This window comes from Capricornis sumatraensis, chromosome 9, assembly GCF_032405125.1.
Source record: "Capricornis sumatraensis isolate serow.1 chromosome 9, serow.2, whole genome shotgun sequence".
NCBI lineage: Eukaryota > Metazoa > Chordata > Mammalia > Artiodactyla > Bovidae > Capricornis > Capricornis sumatraensis.
The window spans coordinates 78,434,433-78,444,458 of NC_091077.1; the positions used below are offsets into that span (position 1 = coordinate 78,434,433).

General features: G+C 39.7%; 1 non-coding gene across 1 annotated transcript; it reads right to left on the reverse strand.

The window, feature by feature from the left end:
• Positions 1-8,692: 8,692 nt before the first annotated feature.
• TRNAC-ACA (transfer RNA cysteine (anticodon ACA)) lies at positions 8,693-8,764 on the reverse strand. Its single transcript has one exon. It is a non-coding gene; the product is annotated as a tRNA-Cys (tRNA).
• Between the last annotated feature and the right edge of the window lie 1,262 nt (positions 8,765-10,026).

The window sequence follows — 10,026 nt, forward strand, 5'->3', positions numbered from 1 at the left end:
GCATGGGTTTTCTGATTAATAAAACACAACTGAAGAGAATTTGACAGGAGAAAGTGAAGCAGTTGAGTGTCTTGAAATGAAGATAGAGCTGCAGGTAGGGGAAGATCCTGTGAGATTTTATCAGCCATATTTAAAAGTTTGGGGTTTATTTTATTAAGTGAATCAGGGTGCCCCTGGAGGAATTTAAATGAGCGAGTATCTAACATTTCCCCCCACACACACTATTGTTTAATTTTATTTAAAAAATGTGGTCAAAGTAACAATAAAATTAACAAATCAAATTCATACTATGAAATGAATAGATCTTAAGTGTGCAGATAGAGTTTTGCAACAGTTGAACGTAACTACTGTATAACCACCACCATCCAAAAGATACAGGGTATTTCAGTTCCAAGAAACTTCCCTTATGGTCCTTTCTGATTTACTTTAAAAAGATCAATGTTGAAAAAAGTCACAGGGATTTCACTTCCTTGTTGATATCTGATTTGAGTTCTTAGTTCTCTCCCCTGAATCATAAGACTTATCAAGAATCACCATTCCCTTTTTTTTCTGGCCCCAGTTATTTTCTTACCACAGATCTTATGTTCTGATCTTTCTCTTTCAGACTTTCTCAGGTACTTTGTTTCAAGGTTGCTGCCTTGTGAGATTTTGGTCTCTCCTCCACTTGTCCAAATTCTATAAGCCTTACAAGTCTCAGTGCACATCACCTCGCATTTTATAAATCCCAAAGCTCGTGATTAATCCATTCCAGACAGATCTGTGTTCTCTGAACACTGACAGTGTTTCTCAGCTACTCCACACTGAGTTTCTATTCATGGTATCTAGTCAAGGGGTAAAGAGACCTATATGGTAGTAATGAGAATTAATATACTCAATGATTTAGAAAAAATGATCAGGGGATAATAATACAGAAAGGAGAGGTAGGTCAATTCTCCTTCAATGAAGCCTTATAATTTTTAAAAGGAAAGTCTTATGCAACATATATAGACCTGGCCCCAAACACCTTGCAGCATTAGTTTGGTAAAACTACTGAAACTATTTGGTTTTTCTCTTTATCTTGCACTGAGTTGTTTTTGTCTGTGATCTACTCAGCCAGTCATGAAGGCTTACACACTCCAGAGAACACTGGATGCCTTTCTGCCGGGTTCAGACTTCACTGTCTGCTGCCTTGTCATCCATCTAAATGCTAACTAATGCCTTTTTTTTTTTTTTTTTTTTTTGAGAAAGTCAAATGCTCAGGGAATTGTCTTGTCGATTGTGGGTGTTTGCTTGTGCTAGTCCTGTGGCCTACTGAGGTAATGGATCTGCAGGATTTGCTTATTGTAAAGATGATTTGATTGAATGTGTTCTGTTTGGGTTGATGTGTTAAAAATTCAGGGTGTTATTTACATAGAATTGCAGAGAAAACAAGGGCAAGTGGGGCCTCAGCCAAGATTTTGTTCCTTATCCATGCTGCCATCACAAATATTTAATTGGCGTCAAGGTAAATATTCAAAGGTTAATGTAACATGCTGTTAATGGATAAAGAAGGTGTGTGGTCCTTCCTGCCTCACTTTGCTCCTGGAATATAATTATCAACACAGGGATGGTCAGATGTGGAAGCTTTGCATCATCTTTGGCATTCACCTGCGGGTAGCATACGTAAGAAATGGCAATAGTTATGATCCATTTTGTGTATTTATGCATTAGTCACAATCCGTCGTTCGCATTTTCATGTGTTTAAGATCCAACATCAGTGAATTAGATAGTACTTTTTGGCAGCAAGACAACGATGCTGAAGATTTATATGTTTACTCCTAAGTAGAGTTGAATTTATTTCTAAAGCAAGCCCCATCTTTGACATTTATTGGGGGGATAAAAAGACCCATTCTTAAAGTTCTTTTTCATGGTATGTACTTTTCTTTTTCATGATTTTCAGATGACAAACTTAGACAAATGCCTGGCATACAATAAGTGCTCGATAAGTATAGTCCAGGATTCCTCCTATTTTCTTGCTTCTCCAGGTGATTACTTGTTTTGTCATGGACAGTCTTCTTTGTGTAAATTATTTCTAATTTTTGTTCCTGTTGTGGCTGCAGTGACAATAATATTCCAATGATATTACTTATCATAGAAATAATCTCATGCCAATTTTTTTTTCTTTTTTCCTCTTTAAAAGTTATCTTAGTCATAGAATTCTATTCCAAGAAAACCAATTATGCTAAAATATATTACTTTTACTTGGTCATCATCTGGGAATTGAACATAGAGTTACCTTAGGCTATTATTTCTGCTCCAGTGCATTATTTTTAAAACATTTAGCAAGAATCATGATAAATAACATTTAGAACTGAGAGTATTTAATCTGATGGACCCCATTACATTTAAGTACAAGTCCCACAAATGATGTGTTAACAGAAGAGAGTGGTTCTAATCAGATAATCAGTTATGTCTTTGCTTCTTGTTTCCAATGGGGGTTTTCCATTTATGTATTAATAATAAAACAGAGCTGCTTTTGGATGGTCAGGAAGTCTTACACCTCTTTAAAATTAATATTTATATTAATTCAAAAGCATTGAAATTTGAGATTTGTGCTTGCTTACATGAGTGGGCCATTTACCCTGACAAAGCATCAGCCAGCTCCTCACCCGTTGGTTATTCCAGCCTGGCTCTCATCTCTCTCCGAGAGGGTCCTCCCCATTGTTTCTGCCTGTTTTCTTATTAAAGAAGCTATTAACAGCTGTTAAATGCATATTAGAACCCAACTGAGACTTTATTTGAGATGAAAAGAGAAAACTTGAAAACATACTGAGAAAAAGAAAAATGCCTTAAGGAGGGAATGGTCAGTTTAGAAGCATTATGTCTAAAGCGCATTGTTTCTTAGACTCAGTTTCCATGTCCTGGGAAAGTTATTCTATCCAAAGATATGAACCAAAGTTATGTGATGATTGAAAACAACATTATGTTGATAAGTATGGCTTTTTCTATTCTGAATCAGCTAAGTGGAGTCACTCGTGCTGCTGGCTCTCTAACCATGTCTATGTGGCTCTTCTGCATTAGCATGACATGAAAGTGAAAGTGTTACTTGCTCAGTTGTGTCTGACTCTTTGTGACCCCGTGGACTGTAGCCCTCCAGGCTGCTCTGTCCATGGAATTCTCCCGGCAAGAATACTGGAGTGGATTGCCACGTCCTTCTCCAGGGGATCTTCCCAATCCAGGGATTGAATCCAGGTCTCCTGCATTGCAGGCAGATTCTTTACTGTTTGAGCTACCCAGGAAGCCCAGAGCATCACATAGGAGCCTGTTGCAATAGACTCCTGGTCCATAGCAGGACTTCTCTACTGGCTCAGATGGTAAAAAATCTGCCTGCAATTCAGGAGACCTGGGTTCAATTCCTGGGTCAGGAAGATCCCCTGGAGAAGGGAATGGCTATATACTCTAGTATTCTTGCCTGCGGAGTCTCGTGAGCAGAAAAGCCTGGCAGGCTATAGTCCTTGGGGTCACAAAAAGTTGGACACAACTGCAAAACTAACACTAGTCAGGCCCCAGGGGCCAAGGATCTGTTTCTTTAGGCCTTTTCTAAAATGTCTGTGTGACAGATTCCATTGCCAAAAATATGCCTTTTGCCTTCATTAATACAAAATCTTTCAAGAGTAAAGAGTGTGGGATGTGGACCCTGACCAGTTGGCTTTGTACCCCCAGCTCTACCATCACTTGCTCCAGTTACCTGGCCTCTTTGTTACCTTTTATGTCTCTGTGTGTGGTATATGTATGTATATGGGCTTCCCTGGCTTAGCTAGTAAAGAATCCACCTACAATGCAGGAGACCCAGGTTCGATTCCTTAGTCAGGAAGTTCAGAAGGTAAAGAATCCACCTTCAGTGCAGGAGATCTGGGTTTGATCCCTGGTCTGGGATCCTCTAGATCCCCTGGAGGAGGGCATGGCAACACACTCCAGTATTCTTGCCTGGAAAATCCCATGGACTGAGAAGCCTGGCAGGCTACAGTCTACAGGATCACAAAGAGTCAGACACAATTCAGTGACTGAACAACAATATACGTCTGTGTGTATTTTGGCTGCATGAGGTCTTAGTTGCGTCATGTGAAATGTTTTGGTGCAGTGCCCAGACTCTCTAGTTGTGGTGCACAAGCTCAGTAGTTGTGCGGTGAGCTTAGTTGCTCTGCAGCATATGGGATTTTAGTTCCCTGACCAGGGATTAAACCCACATCCCCTTCACTGCAAGGTGGATTCTTAACCGTTGGACCCCCAGGGAACGCCCTGTCCTCTCTGTTTCTTATTTGTAATATGAGAGGTACAAGAATATGACCTCTTAGGGTTGTTGTGGGTCTTGGGTGAGACAGTCCCTCTATACCACTTTGTACAGTGCTTGGTGGGGCTTCCCTGGTGGCTCAGCAGGTAAAGGATCTGCCTACAGTGCAGGAGACGTGGGTTCAATCCCTGGGTTGGGAAGATCCCCTGGAGAAAGGAATGGCTACCTACTCCAGAGTATTCTGGCCTGGAAAATTCCAGGGACTGTATAGTCTGTGGGGTCGCAAAGAGTCAGACACGACTGAGCGACTTTTACTTCTCTTCACAGTGCTTGGGAAGTATCAAATGTGCTGCTAGGTGTTAATTGTGGCTGTTATTATGCTAATATAGTTGTTATTGTTTTATGACAGAAGTAATAATGATTATGTTGACACCTGTGACAGATGTATAGCATAATCATACCAATAGAAACCTCATACACTTTGGAAGCATAGAAATGACTACCTCTGTAGCTCTGTCACAAAAGAAATTACAAAAAAAGAGTCGAGGTGAATGGGTTTCCTGCATTGGGGCTCTTCATTTCAGCAGCTTTCAGGAGAGATGCTGTAGGTGGTGACCTACCAAAAGCTGCCTCAAGGGCGGGTGACCAACTCAGGGTGAACCCTGCTGTCTTGTTCTTTGGCTGAACCATATGGCAGATTTCCCCACATTTCTTCACCCTCCAGTACCTTCACCTTTGCCAATGGTTGTGGCCAAAACCTGCATGCAGCCTTCCACCCCCTCACACCTGCATACTGAAGGTCTTCCATCCAGCCATTTAAAACATGCCCATCACATTTCCCCAGGTAAAGATGGCCTTGTGCTTTCTCTTGTGTACATTTCCAGCCAAGTTCCCACACACTGGGTTTCTGGCAATTAGAGGGTTTTAATTACAGCTATTAGACAGAGCGTTTGAGCGAATGACAGTGTTTGGCCTCTGGTCGTCTAGCAGAAACTGGAAAAGGGGCAGGCGCAGTTAGAGATGGTGTGTGATTGGCTCCTGCTCTTTGGATTCCAGTGGTACCTGGGCATGAAGCAGGTATGACACAGTGATGGCTGTGTCTCTTCTGGTCTCAAGACACTCTCCGTTTTCACCTGGAGCACACTGTTCCCTGTTTCCAGTTACCATAAGTCAGTTGTAATGGCCTCCAAAGTCACCATTTCTGTCCTTGCTGGTAGAGAGCTTTTACTTTTCTTGAGGCCACATTTTGGAAAACTGAGAGGGTCTTTCAAAATTATCTTGATAAATGCTTTGAAGACTCTGTTCCTGTCGCTTTAATAGAATATTTTCCTTTTTCTCCATGTAAGGAAAATATCTTTCTTTCTTGCTGTCTCCCTTGCTCCTGCCACATTCTCATAACATACATGGTGCCTGAGAATCAACTTCTCAGTATTTTGTTTTTTTTTTTTTTGGCAACAAAGTGAGTTTTCCTTTAAAATTATAAAATGCTTCCCTTGTATATCTGTTATAAACAGCCATCCAGAGAATTAATTCAGGCTATTTTCAGACCTATTTCAAACATTTTGATGACTCAGAATCTGAATCAGAGCAAATAGAACACGATCTAAATACTACAAGGTGACACAAATTCAACACGAAAAGGAAAGGATTAAAAAGGCAGTAATTACAGTTATTCATCTTTAATTAGTTTATATTGAGAAAAGTAATGCTGAAGTTCTGGAGACATATGTTTAGGTATCAGTTGCATCATTTTTTAAATATATGATCCCAGGAAAATAAAAATAACTGAAATTTATCGACCCTGTAACCAAACTACAGAGATTATCTCTCCTTGCTTAAAATTTTAGATAAACTTTTAAAATTTAATGTTAGTGAATTCAGAATTTATATTATATTCCTCACAGTAATCATAATAGAATAATTATTCTACCTTAATTCTAGTAACTTTTTTGGCTTTGTTTGGTGTGTAGAAAAAATATACGGTGTAATTCCTGCCTTCAAGGTGCCTCTGGTCTAATTCAAGGGAGAAGACTAACATAAAACTAATGTGGACTTGTTTATTTGCCTGTTCAGTAATTAATTATGGAATACCAACTATGTTCCAGACAGGATTATAGTATTATTTATGTATGACCAAACTGAGTCTTAAATAAGTAGTGAGTTTTACATAGTATCCCTTGCTGGGAGATTGTATTTTCCAAAGACAGAGGCAGAAGGGATATCCCCTATCCCACATTCTCTTCTGCAGTGTGGCCTTGCCAGTCCTTCAGGAAAAAGTCAAGTCTATTTCCCATCCCCTGAATTAGGGAAGGTTTTAATGACTCACTTGTAAGCAATGGACTTCTGAGGCTGGGTCAGCAAAGGTCAGGTAGATTTCACCTGGATCTTTCACCTGGGACTTTTGGAAACTTGCACTCTTAGAACCCAGCTGCCATGCTGTGAGACCTCATGCCACGTGAAGTGGCCCTGTGTGGATGCTCTGACTTCAACCGTTAGGTCATTTGAATCCAAGAGTAAGACTTAAGTGAAGGTGATTTCATACCCCAGACCACAGTTTTCCCAGTGGAGACCCCAGACATCATGGAAAAGAGGCAATCCAACCCCCATGCCCTATTCAAAATCTTGACCCAGAGAATATGATATTTTATACCACTAAATGTTGGTTCACTCTTGCTAATATTTTATGATAAAGTTTTGAGCAAAACAGAGATCAGTAAAAGAAATGCTATTTGTGTGACTCATAATAATAATCAACCGATAAAAGTTCCCATTTATTGCTTGCTGTGGGCCGCATTTTGTGACCTAATGTTTATATAACCCTCGTCAGGACCCCAAGTTTGGCACCATTGCACTTCTGACTTTGTTGATGAGGGAACTAAAGCAAAGGGAGTGAAATAATGCATTTATATAGTAAGTGAAGGAAGAGGATGTGGAGCTCCTATGCTTAACTGCTTGGGTAAATGATGTATCTAAGGGCTATATGGTTCAGTCTAGCTTTGGCATGTGAGTTCAGACAGTATCACTCTGAAGTGGGGTGGTTTTAGACTTTCTAAGGTTTAGTGGGGAGATAAATTTTATAATAAGCTTGGTCAGGTATGTGAGATTTAGATAAGCAGCACAGAGGAGGAGGGGCAGATATTGAATGTGGAAGCAAGCAAGGGAACAGAGAGAGAACTAAGAAAAGAATTCATGAGTGTGTGGATGGAGATCAAACCAGTTAGAAGAAAAGCTGAGGAAGAGGATGGTGCAAGGTGTTGGATGGGGGAGGGTGTTGGATAGGCTTAGAGATCTCTGGGAGGAAAATGTCTGGATTAATACCTCATTGGAAGGTTATTCTAGCAACAATATGGTGACTGGACCAACCTGAGGGAAGTGGGCAACTACTAGAAAAGTGAAGAGCTGAGATGTTATTTAGTTAGATTAAGAGGGTAATAGGCAGGTGGCACAATGATAAAATGAAGGATAAATCTAGAGAAATCTCTAAGAAATAAATGACAGAGTTTAGTAATAGATTGAATATAGGGTTGAAAGAGTCGGAAGTGCTGGAATGGTTTCTAGCCAATGAAGTCTGAAGTGTGATAAAAATCTCTTCCATCAAGTACTGCCAGAAATAATTACTGCTACAGAAGGCCAATAAAGTCATTAGCATTAGAATTACAAGACTCGGGTACTGAAAAAGTTGACAAAGCTTACACAATAATAATAGTGTAATATGTTATGATTTTATTGCCTTGTATCTGAAAGGTTTCACTTTTCTGTATTTGATAAACAACTATGATATTTGATGCTCATTATGACAATGAGTTAAGTCTGAGAAAGAAATGGCTGTCCCATATCCCAAGAATGTAAGTAAATTATCTAGAGCTTGAATTCCTAGTTCAAGATCCTATGATAGATAAGAGCTCATCATGGATCTAAGTCCTTTAACTCACAGTCCACTGCTATTTCTATTTATAAAACATTTTTTAATAGATCTTGAACTTGGATAGATAATTTTTTTTTAATTCTCAGAAGCTGAAGAACACAAATATTCTCAGTAATCCATACATTTACAATATTATAGGTTCTGGCTTAGATGACCAGCCTTGCACATAAGCCCTCATTATATATGTGAACTTGGATTACTGCATAAGTGAAATTTTGAATAAGACTTGAGAAGGGTTCTTGAACTCATTCTGTCTATGGATTGTTTTCAGGGAACTTAAAAAGTTATAAATATCTAGTTTTCAAATTTTGTTTAATCAGAGCAGAAGCCTAGAAATCACTTTAGTTCTCAACAGTTTATTTTTTGTTGTTGTTCAGTCCCTAAAGTGAAAGTGAAGTCACTCAGTTGTGTCCAGCTCTTTGTGACCCCAAGGACTGTAGCCTACCATGCTCCTCTGTCCATGGGATTTTCCAGGCAAGAGTACTGGAGTGGGTTGCCATTTCCTTCTCCAAAGGATCTTCCCAACCCAGGGATCTAACCTGGGTCTCCTGCATTGTAGGCAGATGCTTTACCATCTGAGCCACCAGGGAAGTCACTAAATGGTACCCAATTCTTTGCAACCCTATGGACTGCAGCACACCAGGCTCCCCTGTCCTTCATTATATTCCAGAGTTTATGTCCACTGAGTTGGTGATGCTATGTAACCATCTCATCCTCTGCTGCCCCCTTCTCCTTTTGTCTTCAATCTTTCTCAGCATCAGGGTCTTTTCCAATGAGTCATCTCTTTGAATCAGGTGGCCAAAGTGTTGGAACTTCTGCTTCAGCATCATTCCTTCCAACAAATATTCAGAGCTGATTTCCTTTAGGATTGATTAGTTTGACCTCCTTGCAGTCCAAGGGACTCTCAAGAGTCTTTTCTAGCACCACAGTTTGAAAGCATCAATTCTTCAGCACTCAGCCTTCTTTACAGTCCAACTCTTACATCTGTACATGACTGCTGGAAAAATCACGACTTTGACTATATGTACTTTTCTTGGCAAAGTGATATCTCTGTTTTTTAATACACTGTCTAGTTTTGTTATAATTTTCCATCCAAGGAACAAGCATCTTCAAATTTCATGGCTGCAGTCACTCTCTGCAGTGATTTTGGAGCCCTAGAAAATAAAATCTGTCATTGCTTCCACTTCTTCACCTTCTATTTGCCTTTAATTGATGGGAGCCATTTATATGCTGTCGCATTTATTTTCCATGCAGTTATCTCTAGAATCCTTGCATTCTCCTTAATCATATTACTGCTACCTTTGTTTATACTCTCTCCATATTTCTTGGAGTAATTCAACAGGCTTCTAATTTGTGGTTGTACTTTATTACCTCTACACTCTTAGGTCAACCACTCTTCATGCAAATCTGACCAGTTTGAACAATCAGTGGTTTCCTCAAGATTTACTATGACTTTTTCAAGCTCTTTGGCATATAAATCCCCTCAGAGTCCTGACAACCTTCAGTTCCATCTCCTGTAGGTCTACCTCATACTTCACCCCACTGTAAAGGTAGGGTACTTTACCCTAGCCTCATGCTTTACCCTATCTACTCTATTGACAGAATAATGGCTTTATTCACACACTGCTTTCCTCTGTATCATTGTACAATTTTTTTCTGGAATCCCTCTCTCTATTGTATTCACTTGCAAATTGACATTTAATATTAACACCCTACTCATGTCAATTTCTCAAACATCCCATTTGCCTCCAGTGTGCCAGTATCAGTCCTTCTTGCCTTTGTATTGTGTGTGGACCCAACAAAAATGCCATTTTTCCTGGACCAGTCTGTATTGCAATTATTTATCTTCATA